Source organism: Panthera pardus, unplaced genomic scaffold (genome assembly GCF_024362965.1).
Source record: "Panthera pardus isolate Hobbes unplaced genomic scaffold, ASM2436296v1 HiC_scaffold_1, whole genome shotgun sequence".
Taxonomy (NCBI): Eukaryota; Metazoa; Chordata; class Mammalia; order Carnivora; family Felidae; genus Panthera; species Panthera pardus.
The window spans coordinates 69,769,324-69,784,490 of NW_026526654.1; the positions used below are offsets into that span (position 1 = coordinate 69,769,324).

Here is a 15,167-nt window from a genome sequence, read left to right on the forward strand (position 1 = left end):
AAGGCCCTCCACTTAGTAAAGAGTTGGCATCCAGAAACTTCTAGTAATTACAAATTTGTGGACTAGGTTGTAGGGAAGAAATACATATTTTTAAAATTTTCTAACAGTACTTCAAAGGTTATGTATAATGTAGAAGTGCAAAACACTTCAAGATTAGTAATGTCAAGGTTAGTATTTGAAAGTAATGACCCCTTGGGGCGCCTGGGTGGCGCAGTCGGTTAAGCGTCCGACTTCAGCCAGGTCAGGATCTCGCGGTCTGTGAGTTCGAGCCCCGCGTCAGGCTCTGGGCTGATGGCTTGGAGCCTGGAGCCTGTTTCCGATTCTGTGTCTCCCTCTCTCTCTGACCCTCCCCCGTTCATGCTCTGTCTCTCTCTGTCCCAAAAATAAATAAAAAACGTTGAAAAAAAAAATTAAAAAAAAAAAAAAAAAAGAAAGTAATGACCCAAATAAGAGAAAAAGCCCTATGAATAAGTGTTTTGTTTTTGGTGGCAGTTATCCCCTCTTTTCTGCAGAAAAGCCAATTTAGTTGTTTTAGCATGTCAACTTAATTTTCGGGATGATGTGTTTGCTTCCCTTGCTAGTATCATATTCTAGGACACAATATTTCTATTCTGCTAAGTTTTTGACATTTATGTGATTTAACTTGTTGGATATAGTTGACATGGTTATATATGCAACACTGTTCAACACTGCTTTGTTGATAAGATTATTAAAAACTGATAACTGGTTAAAAACATTAAAACAAAAAATATTGTAACAGGTTGGCAAATAGTAAGACAGGAAATGTTAAAACTACTGTTTAATATGTTCTTAGTCATTCATATTTGCAGGAAACTACTTTGAGTTGAGAAATAAAATGTGCTAATAGAAACATATTACCTATGGAGATATATATGACATTCGTTCCTTCCTTCATTCATTCAATAAATCTTTAGTGACATCTACTGTGTGCCAAATACTATTTTAGACATTGGAGATACTGCAGAGAACAAATAATGCCTTCCCTCCTAAAACTTTTTACAAAAACAATTCATAATATTGACAAATGGTTTAATTAGAAAGACAAGCTTTTTATTAGTTTCTCAAAAGTTATTAGTTCACAATGCAGAGGTTTGTGGAAGGAGAAAGATTACCACAATTAAAAAAATATATATTATTAAGGAAAGTATAGTTTCAGAGTAGATGGAGTTTCTTATTTTAGTAAATACTTTAGAGATTATCTCATCTGGAGATGCATCTGTCAAGATCATCTCAGTAAGCCTCTCGTATTCACTCTAAAATAGAGTGGGACAACTCTATCAAGTTGTCAAGACATGCAAAACATTGAGTCTTGTTTCAGAAAGGGGGACAAGGCAACTGTAGTTTGAAGAAAACAGGGATATATTAGATGCAATGCAAATTAAAAACTCTTGCCTGCTTTAGAAAAAAAAAAGCTTTAACATTTTCATATGGGTACACCACTTAACTCTTCTGGACTGAATGGATTTGTCAGTTTTATTTTAAAAATTTTTGAATGTTTATTTATTTTGAGAGAGCACGAGTGGGGGAGGGGCAGAGAGAGAAGGGGACAGAGGATCTAAAGCATGCTCTGCGTTGACAGCAGAGAGCCTGATGCAGGGCTTGAGCTCACACACCGTTGAGATCATGACCTGAGCCAAAGTCAGCTGCTCAACCAACTGAGCCACCCAGGCCATTTTAAATTATAAGAAAATAATGGCAGAAGCTGGTCTTGGCCAACCATGCTGAAAACCTTGTTCTATTAAATCATATACACCTATCAATCCATCTCATATATACAAAGATGAATCATCACAATGACACATTAAGGTCTGTCATTCTTTTTTTTTTAATGTCTATTTTTTATTTTTGAGAAGGTGGGGAGGGGCAGAGAGAGAGGGACACACAGAAATCGAATAGGCTCTGGGGGCTCGAACGCAGGGCTTGAACTCACAAACGGGGAGATTGTGACTTGAGCTGAAGTTGAATGCTTAATCAACTGAGCCATCCAGGTGCCCCAAGGTCTGTCATTCTTAATGACTTGGGCCTTCCCTGTTCTCCCGATTCTGTTATGTGTGTTTTATCTTTCCACCCACAGTTTCATTTCTGACAAGGCACTAAAGACCTTATTCTTGAAACTCAGTAATTTGCCTTATAAGTGATTGGAAGTTGTCCCTAAAAAAATTTTCTGAAGAGTAAAATGTTGAATTTTACTCTTGAATTTAATATACAAGTCATAACTATAAAGAGTTCTTAGGCATGGTAAAATTGGAATTAATTTGGGCTGCTTTGAAAATATATCTGAAATCAGGAGCCCCAAATAACATAAAATGGTCATGGGAAAGGAGCTAGAGAAATAATATATGGTTTAGGGAATCATAAGCTATTTCTAATTTGTCTTATATATTGTTTACATCTGACAAACTTCAGTTTTGCTTTTTAAGTTTTTGTACTGGTTCTCTATCACAAATAATAGAAATAGTCACATCACCAGAAACCTTGTTGGGATGACAAAATATTTATTAGAGCACTCCAAATCTCCCATATTCTACTGTTATTTTTCCTCTGTGCAGGGGAAGTTGACTCTGTTAACAGTAAGTTTAGCAATGCAGAAGAGCCACTATGAGGAAATTTTTAAAAATAAATTTAGGACATTTTGTTACTTTGAGAGAGCCAAAGAACTCATGGAAGAGAACAATGTGACATCAAACTTAGTATTTCAAACAAAGTTCAAGAAATAAAGAGTTAATGTGAAAACATATTACTAAAATACTTAGATTTCTGGAATACCAATGACCTAGTAAAAGCCATCATTACTTACCAGCTTTGCCACAGAACTGCACTTCAAGAATTATTAGGCCTTCCAGGCACCTGGGTGGCTCAGTTGGTTTAAGCATCCAATTCTTGATTTCGGCCCAGGTCATGATCTCACGGTTTGTGAGTTTGAGCCCCACATCAGCCCAGAGCCTGCTTGGGATTCTCTCTCTCCCTTTCTCTCTGCCCCTCCCAGGCTCATGCTTGCGCTCTCTGTCTCAAAATAAATAAATAAACTTAAAAAAAAAAAAAGGATTATAAGGCCTATCAGACCTATTAGAGATGAAAATTTATGTAAAAATTTCACAAAAAATTCATTATATCATAATTATTAAGCTTAGAAAATAAAATGCCTTAATATTTATCTAAACTATGAGATTCAACTACAAAAATCTTTTAAAGGATAAAAAGTTAACACCTTACATGGCACAGAATAAAAGAGCAACAAACATTCAGCAAAATAAATAGGACTTTGCTTCCCAAACTAAAATGTGCTTAAGACATGTCTAATTATACAAACTTCTAGGTAGGCAGCATTCTGCACCTTCAAATTTCACACCAGCACCTCAAATCCAGAATCATTGTTTTAAAGTGGCTTTTTACTCTTATCAGTGGAGTAGAACATACCCCAAACCAAGTGTTTCTATTTCATGTTACTATCCATTATTTCTCACTCTGGTAAGCATCTGAATTTCTTTGGGTTCCCAACTTGGAAGCCAAATAGGAGAGATTTGTCTTGGTCTCCTTGTAATAAGAGACCCCAAGAAAGTCAGGCTGCAATGTCTGAGCTTCCATGAAATCTTTTAAGATGAGGAATGGGATTGTGTTTAATACTGATCTTTATATTCCCCCATAGTACTGGATGTCTAATGGTCTCAACTGAACTGAACTGAACTGAAAAATTTAGAACACTATAGTCTCGGTGAATAGGCACTTGGAAAAACAAGAATTATAGTAGATCAGAGATGGATGATACTTTATGTACAGAGTCTGAAAGAAGTGATTTAAGCTAAAGACTACAGAAAAAAAAATCCCATGGTATTTTTCCATTAGAAGTTTACTTGGGTAATCACATACCAAGTGTGACGAAAATATTAGATGCCTATAGGAATACTAACTAGTTGAAAGTTACAGAAAATTACACATTTAATCAGAGTAAAACAGCCCAGCCAAAGTTGGAATATAGTATATAATTTGCTAATAAAAATGCAATGCCATGACTATAACTGATATTAAATCTTGACTTACCTCCACAATTTAGGAGTCATAAAAAGATAGAAGTTATCAGACCAGGCATATAAGTCAGATGTAACTAGGACAGAAATACAGAAAAAAATGTTAGCAGTTCTGGATAACCTGATTTGAAGTCATAGGTTCACTGAACTTGGCTTAATCAAACAGTTTAAGGATTGAGTATGGTCCAAAATATGTGGTATATCCAGAAGATATATTACTGAGTGTTTTAAATGCTATTTTGGAAGCACAGATTGACATTTTAGGTTTCCTTACATATCATTAAAATGGAATAGTATATTAAAATATCAATTCAAGGTGTAGAATGATATGGGATTTCTGTCTGATGAAGGTGGCAGTTTTCCACAGCAAGTAGTGACTAGGTAAATAGAGCAAGATACTTTGACATTCTAAATAGGAATCCTACAAAACAAGGTTTAGCTCCTAGAAAACCAAAATATTTGCTTTCAATGAAATTCTGGCCCTGCCCCTTTGGTCACTGTTTAAATTCCTGGCTAAAATTTATTGAATCCCTGTTTGAATTTTTTGGGCTAACACTTTTTTTTCAGAAGCAAGCCTAATTTAGGGTGAGAAGGAGAAAGTCACAGCTTCTTAGAACCTTCATTTCTGCTTAACAGTGTTTCTCCATCAAACACAAGTATTCATATAAGGAATCTCAATTATCTAAACCTATTTTTTACCATCTTCTGGAATCTCTTGTTATATCTCCTTTGAAATGCCACAGTTGTACATTTGGAAGATTTGGCTTCCTGGTTTTCAAATTTTTGTTTATTATTACAGCTCTTCAGCCAGAATGCCAGGTCTTTGTGCTGTACTGTTTCTTGAAACTGGAGACCAGCACATTTCCCACAATTCAATTACCTGCCTTTCCATTTGAGAAATTAAAGCCATGTCAATTTTATAAAGTTTTAACTGGTTGAATCATGTGAACTTTAAGTTCTCAATTTCATTCCCTCAATCTAATATGGGGAAAGGTCTTTGTTTTATTAATAGACACAAAGATAAGTTCAAGAATATTAACACATATTAGTCATTGACTCTCACAACTAATATAAGTATAGGGATTTTCTTATAGGTGTAAGCTTGAGACATGACATTCTGAGGAAAATAGTTTTTTATTTTGGAAATGTTTATTTAAGATTATATACCTAATTAATTTATATAAATTTATGTTACATATTTGTTTTTAAAAGAAAGTCTATTGTCCTTAATAGTTTTTGTTAGCTTGTGTATTCTTATCAGCTTTATGAGGATAACTGACATTTTTACCTCTCTAGCCTTTTACAGAGAATTCTCCTTCTGTATATTCAGTGATCTTTAAAGGATTTCAAATGGAATGCCTAGATTTCTTAAATGCAATATTACAAAAATAGGATACAACATCTTTCTCACACTAGCTTCTCTTAACCATCCTCTTGCAATGATATCACTGTTTCCTTCCAGTACAGAAAATATATAATTTTGACAACTCCCTTTTTATCCAACTCATCATGATGTTCTACGATTTTTTTTAAAAAATATCTTCAATTTATTATTTCATCTCCATTCTCAATGCCATTATTTTGTTCAGGTTTTCTTTACTCCTAGATTACTACAATGGTCACATGCGCAGTTTCTTTTTCACCATACTTTGTATCTTAGAATCCTTCTCTATACAGCCTGCTACGCTGCCCCCCCCCCCCCCCCCCAGTCTGTCTGTCTGTCTGTCTATCTATCTATCTATGGTATTGCTAGATTTAATTTCCAAAAATTCTATTACTTTGTCAACCTCCATTATTTTGTTTCAAGAGGCCATATGGCCTCCCTATTCCATGCTATATCAAGACTAAAGTTCTCCAGGGCACCTGGGTGGCTCAGCCAAACATCCGACTTCAGTTCAGGTCATGATCTCATGGTTGGTGAGTTTGAGCCCCGTGCCGGGCTCTGTGCTGACAGCTCAGAGCCTGGAGCCTGCTGCGGATTCTGTGTCTCCCTCTCTCTGTGCCTCTCCCCAGCTTGTGCTCTGTCATCTCTCTTTCTCTCTCTCAAAAGATAAACATTGAAAAAAAAAAAAAAAAGACTGAAGTTCTCAAGCTTGTTTTCCAGGCAAGCCCCAATTACTTAGTTTTAACCCAGTTATCCAAATTCATGTAACCTTTGCCTCAGGTCTTAGAGCAAAGGTCCCAAGTTTACTTTGTGGGGAATACTGTATTTTATTTTGCCTTAAATTCTCACCCACAAGCCAGGAAAGTCCACTGTTTAACAGTTCAGTGCATCTTAATTTACAGCATACAGGCCACAAATTACAAAATGAAGACCTTTTTTTATTGAGTCAGCAGAGACAACTAATTCCCCTGTAATTCCCCAAAATTACTTACAGTTTTGTGATGAGAGGATCATCTCGTGTGGCATTTATTGCCCTTTATTAGAGTGAGCTGTTGTCAGGCAGTCTGCTCTACATGGACAATGTCTGTTTTCTGCTTCCATTCTCAGTCCTTTCTCCACATGATCCAGGTACAGATGGAAGAGTCAGTTCTCACCTTTTGGAGGGGACGTAGTAGTGCTATCAAAATACATGCCTAGAAAACAGGTCATAAAGAAAATCATTACAAAGGGGAAACTGCTTTGCCCTATAAACCATTATTTAATTGCTGGCTGAAATCCTGACTTTTGGTTAAATGTAAAATATAACAAGTCAACCACCCTCAAAGCCAACCAAACCCAACAGTAACAACAGATGTTTTAAAAAATGTAATTTATATACAGGTTCTGAAAAACAAACATAAATGTCACATAGATTTCATATAAAAGCTCTAAGGGTACATAAAATAAATCCTTATGACTTAAATGTCCTAGCAGAAAACAAATGCTACATATTTGTGTCACAATTTTGTCTTCTTAGATTTCTAAAAGCTTTCTCTGGGGTGTCTGGCTGGCTCAGTCGGTAGAGCATGCGACTCTTGATCTTGGGGTCTCAGTTCAAGCTGCACAATGGGTGTAGAGCTTACTTTTTAAAAAAACCTTTCTTTGGTGTTGACTTGCATAGTCTCTTATACGATAGTCCAAGAAAATTTGTTAGAAAACCAATTTCATTCAACAAGGTAGCTGCAGTAAGCAGAGGGATTCAGAAGCATACCATTAACTTTATTAAAAATCTTATTTATTCATTTTGAGACGGAGGGAGCAGGGAAGGTGGGGGGAGAGAGAGAGAGAGAGAGAGAGAGAGAGAGAGAGAGAGAAAATCCCAAGTAGGCTCCGAAGTGTCAGTGTGGAGCCTGATGTGGGTCTCAAACCCACGAAATGCGAGATTATGACCTGAGCGGAAACGAAGAGTCAGATACTTAACCGACTGAGCCACCTAGGTGCCCCAGTAGCATACCATTAACTTTAGAGATGTATAAAGAACTTCAACAGTGCTCAGTACATTTGTTTTTTATGATTACGGTAATGGTGTTTCTTAAAAAGTATTTTTTAACGTAAGTACTTTTCATTCTATCATCTTCCATCTCCTCAGATGGAAGGTTGACAAAAATAGTTAAATTATACTTCATTGAAAAGTTTAGGATTATCAGTTGGATTACTCATGGCCCTCCCAAAGGGATATTGAAATTTCACAGGCCTTCTAACTGTTCACAAACCTACCCACAGGTTTTGACTTAAAAAAATTTTTTTTAATGTTTATTTTATTTTTGAGAGAGAGAGAGAGAGACTGAGCATGAGTAGGGGAGAGGCAGAGAGAGAGACACACACACAGAATCTGAAGCAGGTTCCAGGTTCCAAGCCATCAGCAAAGAGCCAGACGCAGGGCTCGAACTCAAGTAACTGTGAGATCACGACCTAGGCTGAAGTCGGACGCCCAACCAACTGAGCCACCCAGGCACCCCTGAAATTTTTTTTTAAAGGACATTTTAAGATAAATAAGACTTGAGACATGAATGTTAATAGGTAGTAGAGAATCACAGAAGCCCTATAAAAGTAGTAAAAGGTGGAAAAATTCTTAAATTACCAGAAAAGACCCCGGGCATTTCTGTATTTATCTAGCTGGTATTCAGCCTTTCCAGAAAACATTTATCATAAAGGTATTATTGATTTTCAGCAATTAATTACCATTTAATTGCTAAGCACCCACTCTGTTAAGCTTGCAGAGTATATAATAAAGAGTAAGATAATCCCTGTCCATAAGGCAGGGTACATTAATTGTTCTAAGCCATGTATATGAGCTCAAAAGAGAGAATTTCTGGGTGAGAAGGAAAAATGAACTGGTAAAATTTAATGCAAGAGGTAGATAGCCTAGGAGGATTTAGACAGGTGAAGATGAGGGAAAGGATATTCTAAGAGTAAATAACTTGAGCTAAGACTTAGATGCAAATTAGAGAGGGGTTTGGAAAAGGAGTATTTCTATTTGGCATAACAACATTACTTTGGTATTAATTCACCATCATTCCCATAGTGTTAAGATCAATGTTATGGAGAACAAAAAATATGCCTGATAGAATTTTGGCTATGCAACCCTTTCCTCTCAAGATTTCTCACTTGAGGGGTGCCTGTGTGGCTCAATTAATTAAGCATCCAACTCTTGGTTTCAGCTCAGGTCATGATCTCACAGTTTGTGAGTAGGAGTGCCTGGTTGGGCTTGGCACTGACAGTGTGGAGCCTGCTTGGGATTTTCTGTCTCCCTCTCTCTGCCTCTCCCCTGCTCACACTCTCTCTCAAAATACATTTTTTTTTAAAAAAGTGTCAAGTCTGAGCAAGTACAGCAACTGTTATATGCTATTAAGTTAACAATGTTAGGTTCAGTGTTGAGAACTTCATATACAAAATTCAATTCCGATAAAAACATAAAAACACAAATTATTAAAAAAAGATTTCTCACTTGATTTGCTGAGCTAAAATCCATAGATTCCCTAATATTTAGGGTAATAAACTTGTCTGATATAATCCTAGATTTCCTTCCCTTTTTTTTTTTTTTCTTCAACTGTTTTTTGGCTCTCAAAAGGGTTGCAAGCAATCCAAATCCTCGTTTTCTTCTATTAGAAATTAGGGCCCCTTAAGCAAAGCAAAGCAATCTCAAATACGGTTACATTCATTTCCCTATTCCTCTATTTTCAATCTAGTGTATCTGTTTTACTCCTTCCAACTTGATACTTTGATTCATGTTTCCTGTACTTGAAAGCCTCCAATATCTGCATTTCCAAGAATTAATTCTACCTATTCTTCTTTAAGCCCAGCTCACCTTCCACCTCCCCTAAGAAGTCTTTTTTGGTGAGTCTAAGTCTACATTTTCTTTGATCTTCTACTAAACTTCAAGTCCACAAGGCAAAATTTACTCTCCACTATTTTCTAGTTGTTTCTTGTATGTTAGTATATTTCTATTATGGCTAAAAGTTCTTTGCTGACAGTGACCATCTTTTTGGACTATAGTAAGTACTAGACATAGAATAGGCCCTTAAAGCTCACTTGAAAAATGCAAAGAAAACTTAAAAAAAATTTTTTTAAGTAAACTGTATGCCACACATGGGGTTTGAACTCATGACTCTGAGGCCAACATTTGCATGCTGTATTGACTGAGCCAGCCAGGCATCCCAAATTGTGAAAGAATTTTAAAGTAGTTTTTCAATAACCATCTTTGATGACATAAAATGATATTCACTCTTGTTATAGAATTTGAGGCCTCAAATTACAACCAACTCAGATTTTCACACCGTTCAAAATAAATTTGCATTATGAATAAACTGTCCTACTCTATCACATGTACATAACATAACCATGATGAAAACCAGTGGCCATTTGTGATAATCCAATTCCTTCTGATCCAATTTCTACAAGTAACTGGCCTTGTTTACAACCAACAGATTATAACTGAGCGTTTTGTAACTCAAATTCTTTAGAGTGTACATCTTTAAGTGTATTATCAAATCATGAATACACTAATGCTCAGCTTGAAATAAAGCGAAACTTTGCTTAAAGGCAATTGGAATTCTTCAAATCAAATCCTTAATCTGAATGAGTCTCTTGTGCTCTACCTCAAGAAAAAAATTATAATCAAATACTCTTTGGGTTATATGAAACACATTGAACACAATTCTTAAAATTTCTATACCTATAATTACATATTACTTTATACTACTTGATAGTAAGATTCCTTACTCATAAAGTTTGGTGATATTCAGTATGCTTTGAGACACGACAATATACTGACATACTGTAATTTTTAGGTTTTAGAAAATACTCAAAAGTTTAGGATTACTATAAACTTCAGTTAACTAAATCATCTAGTACTCCATACTGTTCCATTAATTCAATTAAATGCTTTATGTGATAAACTTAAAAAAATTATTTTTTTTATGTGTGTGGGGGGCAGATAGGGGCAGAGAGAGACAATTCCAAGAAAGCTCTGTGCTGTCAGTGCAGAGCCTAACATGGGGCTCTACCTCATGACTGTGAGATCAGGACTTGAGCCGAAGTCAAGCTGGATGCTTAACCGACTGAGCTGCCAAGGGATCCCCCAAATTTGATTTTTTTCCGAAATTTTATTATTTTAAATTTACAAGTGTTTCTCCTTCTCTAGGTTCCAGTTTTTTTTTTTTTTTTCCTCTCTCTCTTGTTTTGACTGTGTCTCTTACAGACAAGGTGTTGGTCTGACAAAGGGTAGGAAAAATAAATCTTTTTTTCTATAATGGCAAAGTTAAACATGTAATTTCCAAAATTCTAAGGTGATATTAAAGTCTCCCATAAATCTACAAGATTATTTAACTTTTTCCTTTGCTTTTGTAATATGTCAGTATAAAGAATTATTTGCAGGGTGCCTGGGTGGCTCAGTCAGGTAAGCCTCTGACTTCAGCTCACGATCTTGTGGTTCGTGAGTTCAAGTGCCCCATTGGGCTCTCTGCTGTCAGTGCAGAGCCAGCTTCAGACCCTCTGTCTTTCTCTCTCTGCCCCTCCTCCGCTCACATGCACTCTCTCTCTCAAAAATAAATAAATAAGCATTTTAAAAAAAGAAGTATTTGCAAAATGGATATATTGGAGGCTGACTTTGTTTAGGCTTTTAAAAATTTGGGAGAAGACAGAGACAAATTCAATCTTTTAAATTTTAAACTGAGGTTTGGAGAGAGATAGCAACTTGCTTAAGGTCACACCACTAATCGCAGAGCCAATTTTAAGTATTTGAGTATCACCACACTTAACTTCTCTAAGTACAGTTTAAGCTTCTGTTTACATTGTCATTCCTCTGGCAAAGTAACAACCTACCTAAACACTTCTTTAGCCTAATGTTCACAAATATGAATTTATTATACTGCATTATAACCTTTTGTTCTCCTTCATTTCATGGTCATCTAAACCAGTGAGAAACCGTTAGCTTCTTTCACATGCTCAACTGGTATCTTAATAAAATGGCATCTTGGGGCGCCTGGGTGGCTCAGTTGGTTAAGCATCTGACTTCAGCTCAGGTCATGATCTCACAGTCCAAGAGTTCGAGTCCTGAGTAGGACTCTGCGCCAACAGCTTGGAGCCTTGAGCCTGCTTCAGATTGTGTCTCCCTCCCTCTGCCTCTCCCCTGCTCACACTCTGCTTTTCTATCTCAAAAAAAAAAAAAAAAGAGGCATCTTGATGACAGTGAAGAGAATGGTATCTGAGGCAAGTGCCTTGAACAAAGTGACTTGTTGGATAAATGAATAGCCGTACACACATTACTGAATGAGAATGAAGTGATGGAAGTTTCATTGTTTGAGACCTTAAAAGGACAAAACCACAGAAAATAATTTACAGATTTGTGCATCTAGAATCATCAAATTAATCTAATGAACATTTTTACTTCTAATTTGTATTACCTGATTTTCTGCGTTATTCCTAATTTTGTATGAATTCTTTTTTAAAAGTTTGAGAGACAGCGAGTGAGTGAGCAAGCATGTGTTCAAGCATGCAAAGCAGGGGAGGGACAGAAAGAGAGGGAGAGAGAGAATCCCAAGCAGGCTCCTTGCTGCCAGCCCTGGACCAACATAGAGCTCAATCCCATGAACTGTGAGAGTAAGACCCAAGCCGAAATCAAGAGTCAGATGCCCAGTCGAGTCACCCAGACACCCCTGAATTCTTGAGTGAATACTAAGTTATTTATTTAGGGATGCTTATATTATTTTCCATAGAAGCAAGTAACAGAACCAAAAGCATAGTCTAAAAAAATTAAGCTAAAATATTAATTTTACTATTTCTATGAGAAATTTCATCTTTTCAATTATGAGAAATTACACACAAAAATACTGACTACTAAAAGTAAACATGTTGGAAACAAAGAGAAAGTTCTAAATTTATAAGATTATTTGCTGGTAACAGAATTCTAAAAATCTGACTTACCTTTTAAAACCCCCATGTTAAATAAATCAGATTTATTCATTCAACTTTAATTTAAATGCTTACTATCTACCATGTGAAATACGTTTTAATTTTAATGTCCTTACATGTGTAAGGAAACTGTATTACTTGAAATAACATCAGATATCATAAATTGTAGAACTATACATTCCACACATTAATAAATTAAAACTATGAAAATGTAAACAGCACAATTTCACATAAAAAGATTATATTGACAGGAAACAGAATAAAAAGTAAACTTAGACAGAAAAAGTAATTTCCAACCACTTTAGACTTCTCCATGGCTAATAATTACAGTAGGTCCCCCTTACCATTGGTTTCACTTCCCATGGTTTCAGTTACTGCTGTCAACCACAGTCTGGAAACAGATGACTCCCTTCTGATGAATAGTCAGAAGGTCTACAGTAGCCTACTGCTACGTCACAATGCCTACGTCATTTACTCCATTTAATCTCATGACACAGCAACGTTATCATCTCATACCATCACAAGAAAGTTGAGTACAAGGTATTTTGAGAGAGCACGTTCACATAACTTTTATTATAGTATATTGTTATAGTAGTTCCATTTTATTACTAGCTATTGTAAATCTCTTACTGTGCTTCATTTACAAATTAAACTTTACCATGGGCATATATGTATAGGAAGAACACAGTACATACAGGGTTCAGTACCACCTGCAGTTTCAGGCATCCAGTGGGGATCTTGGAACATATCCCTCACAGATAAGGGGGGGGGGGGAGGACTATTGTATGGATACATTTTGAAGATGAGGTTCTTACGCTTCCTTTCACAGGTCTCTGGTAATTCTATTGAGCAATTATCTACCTCAAGCTGTTAACACTGTCATGTCTTGATATCAGAACCCTATTGTAATGCAATGGTATCTCAGGCTTTTTCTTGTCTAAAAATGAGGATATGGAGTATTCTATGGCAGTGAGCAGTTAATTTTAGAAAAGTTATTAAAAATAAAAGGCAATTTTCAGGTGCCAGGGTGGCTCAGTTGGTTAAGTAACTGACTCATTTTGACTCAGGTCAGGATCTCACGGTTCACGAGATTGAGCCTTGCATTGGGCTCTGTACTGACAGTGAGGAGCCTGCTTGGGATTCTGTCTCCCTCTGCCCCTACCCAACTTGTGCTCTCTCTCTCAAAAAATAAATCAATAATTAAAAGAAAATAAAATGAATTTTAGAGTAGCAAATGTGTCAGGTAAATTATCAATCTATAAAACACCCAAATTAACTTATTACTTAAATTACCAAAGTTAATTAACCAAAGTTAAGTAATTACCAAATTACTTAACTGTAATGTTAACTATAAAACACCCAAATATTTGACAAGGTAAGGTTATGTCTAGTTGGGAGGACTTAACTATAAAGAGCAACAGAAGCTACCATGTGAAATCTATCCAAGAGGCTACATACAGTAAGCAGGGTATTAAGAGCTTCAGTTAATTTGGGAATATACTTAGGTCCCCCTCCAAAAGTAGAGCCCAGAAGCCAGATTTCCCAATGCAGAGCAAAGCATCTGAATATCCTGGGTTTAGGCAGACAGGATTCAGAGGCTGGATACTGCGGATTTAGGCATGCAGGGTTTGGGAGGTCAGCAAGATCACAAATGGAATGCTAGGTAAAGGAGTCACAACCGGATCAGGGAAAGATGCAAGTGAAAAAAGCATCTATTTCTTGATGAGGTAGAAACAGAAAGTAGTTACAAAGAACTATTTTGGTTGGATTCTTACAAGCTTGTATGAATTCATTGGCCTAAGCAAGATTGACTTGGATTTTAAAGCTGTCTTAAGCAATCAACTATCGGGTCAATCACACGACTGACGAAGTGGGGGGAAAAAAGCTGTTAAATAATTTTAATACCTTTTAAAGTACTTAATACTTTTAAAACTCTGAATCTTAAGATAGTAGAAGTTAACTGAAATTCCTGACCTCCATAGTGCTTTCTTGTAAAATTTGAGAACATCTGGGAATGCATTTCAGCCTGCTAGAGACAATTTTTCTTAAGACTTATATCAGATACATTGTCAAAGTTTTTGTCTAGTTTACCTAGGGGATAAAATATGCTGTGTGAAATTCTTTATTCCTAACTAGTACATCATCTCAATGAGAAATGAACACTTACAAAGACTTTCACATACAAAACTGTATTAACTGGCAAACACTATTTCACTTTTCTAATTTCTCTTTCCTTCTGATCCTTTGGTGAAATTGAGATACTGGTGATCTATAAATAAATTTGACCTGAGCCTGGAGAATTCCACTGTAAAGTTAAGATATAATTTCTGGCTAAATGACGAGTTGTCTTGGGCAACCATATTAATACTGGTATCAATAGATCACGTAATAAGGAAAAAAACTTAACATACTACTTAGTGCTGTGGGGTCATCAGCTCTACTTACTGCATTAGTCACAAATGAGCTGTTAAGATACAGTCTCTGGGCTTATAGGCCAACAGAAAAGAAGGAAAAAAAAATCATCACAGTATGATGTAACATAAGCAATAATGAAACTATTGTTAAGGATGATAGTACAGAAAGGGAGTGATCTTCTGTGTATGTGGACAGGCTGAGAGGAGGTTGTCCTTCTGAGGTAATACCTGAGAACATTTCTAAGTGCTGAGTGAGGATTTTTTACACTGCCTGGAATTGGTTGATGAGACAGAATGTTTAATACTAATTAAGCCCTGCCAGAAGTTTAATTCCTTAAATTGATATGAACTACTAAGAAAAATGGTATGTCT

At 36.1% G+C, this 15,167-nt stretch overlaps 1 long non-coding RNA gene across 2 annotated transcripts in view; it reads right to left on the minus strand.

Annotated features, from left to right (window-relative positions):
• The window catches only part of LOC109265977 (uncharacterized), a 64,360-nt gene that overhangs the window by 12,791 nt on the left and 36,402 nt on the right, over positions 1–15,167 (minus strand). The window contains exons 6-8 of one of the 2 annotated variants that reach the window (XR_008421147.1): positions 6,423–6,623; positions 4,060–4,123; positions 2,819–3,028 (exon numbers count right to left, since the gene is read on the minus strand). This is a non-coding gene — a long non-coding RNA (uncharacterized LOC109265977). Of the gene's footprint in view, positions 1–1,049; positions 3,029–4,059; positions 4,124–6,422; positions 6,624–15,167 lie in introns of those variants that run through there. The other variant, XR_008421146.1, reaches the window with a different exon arrangement.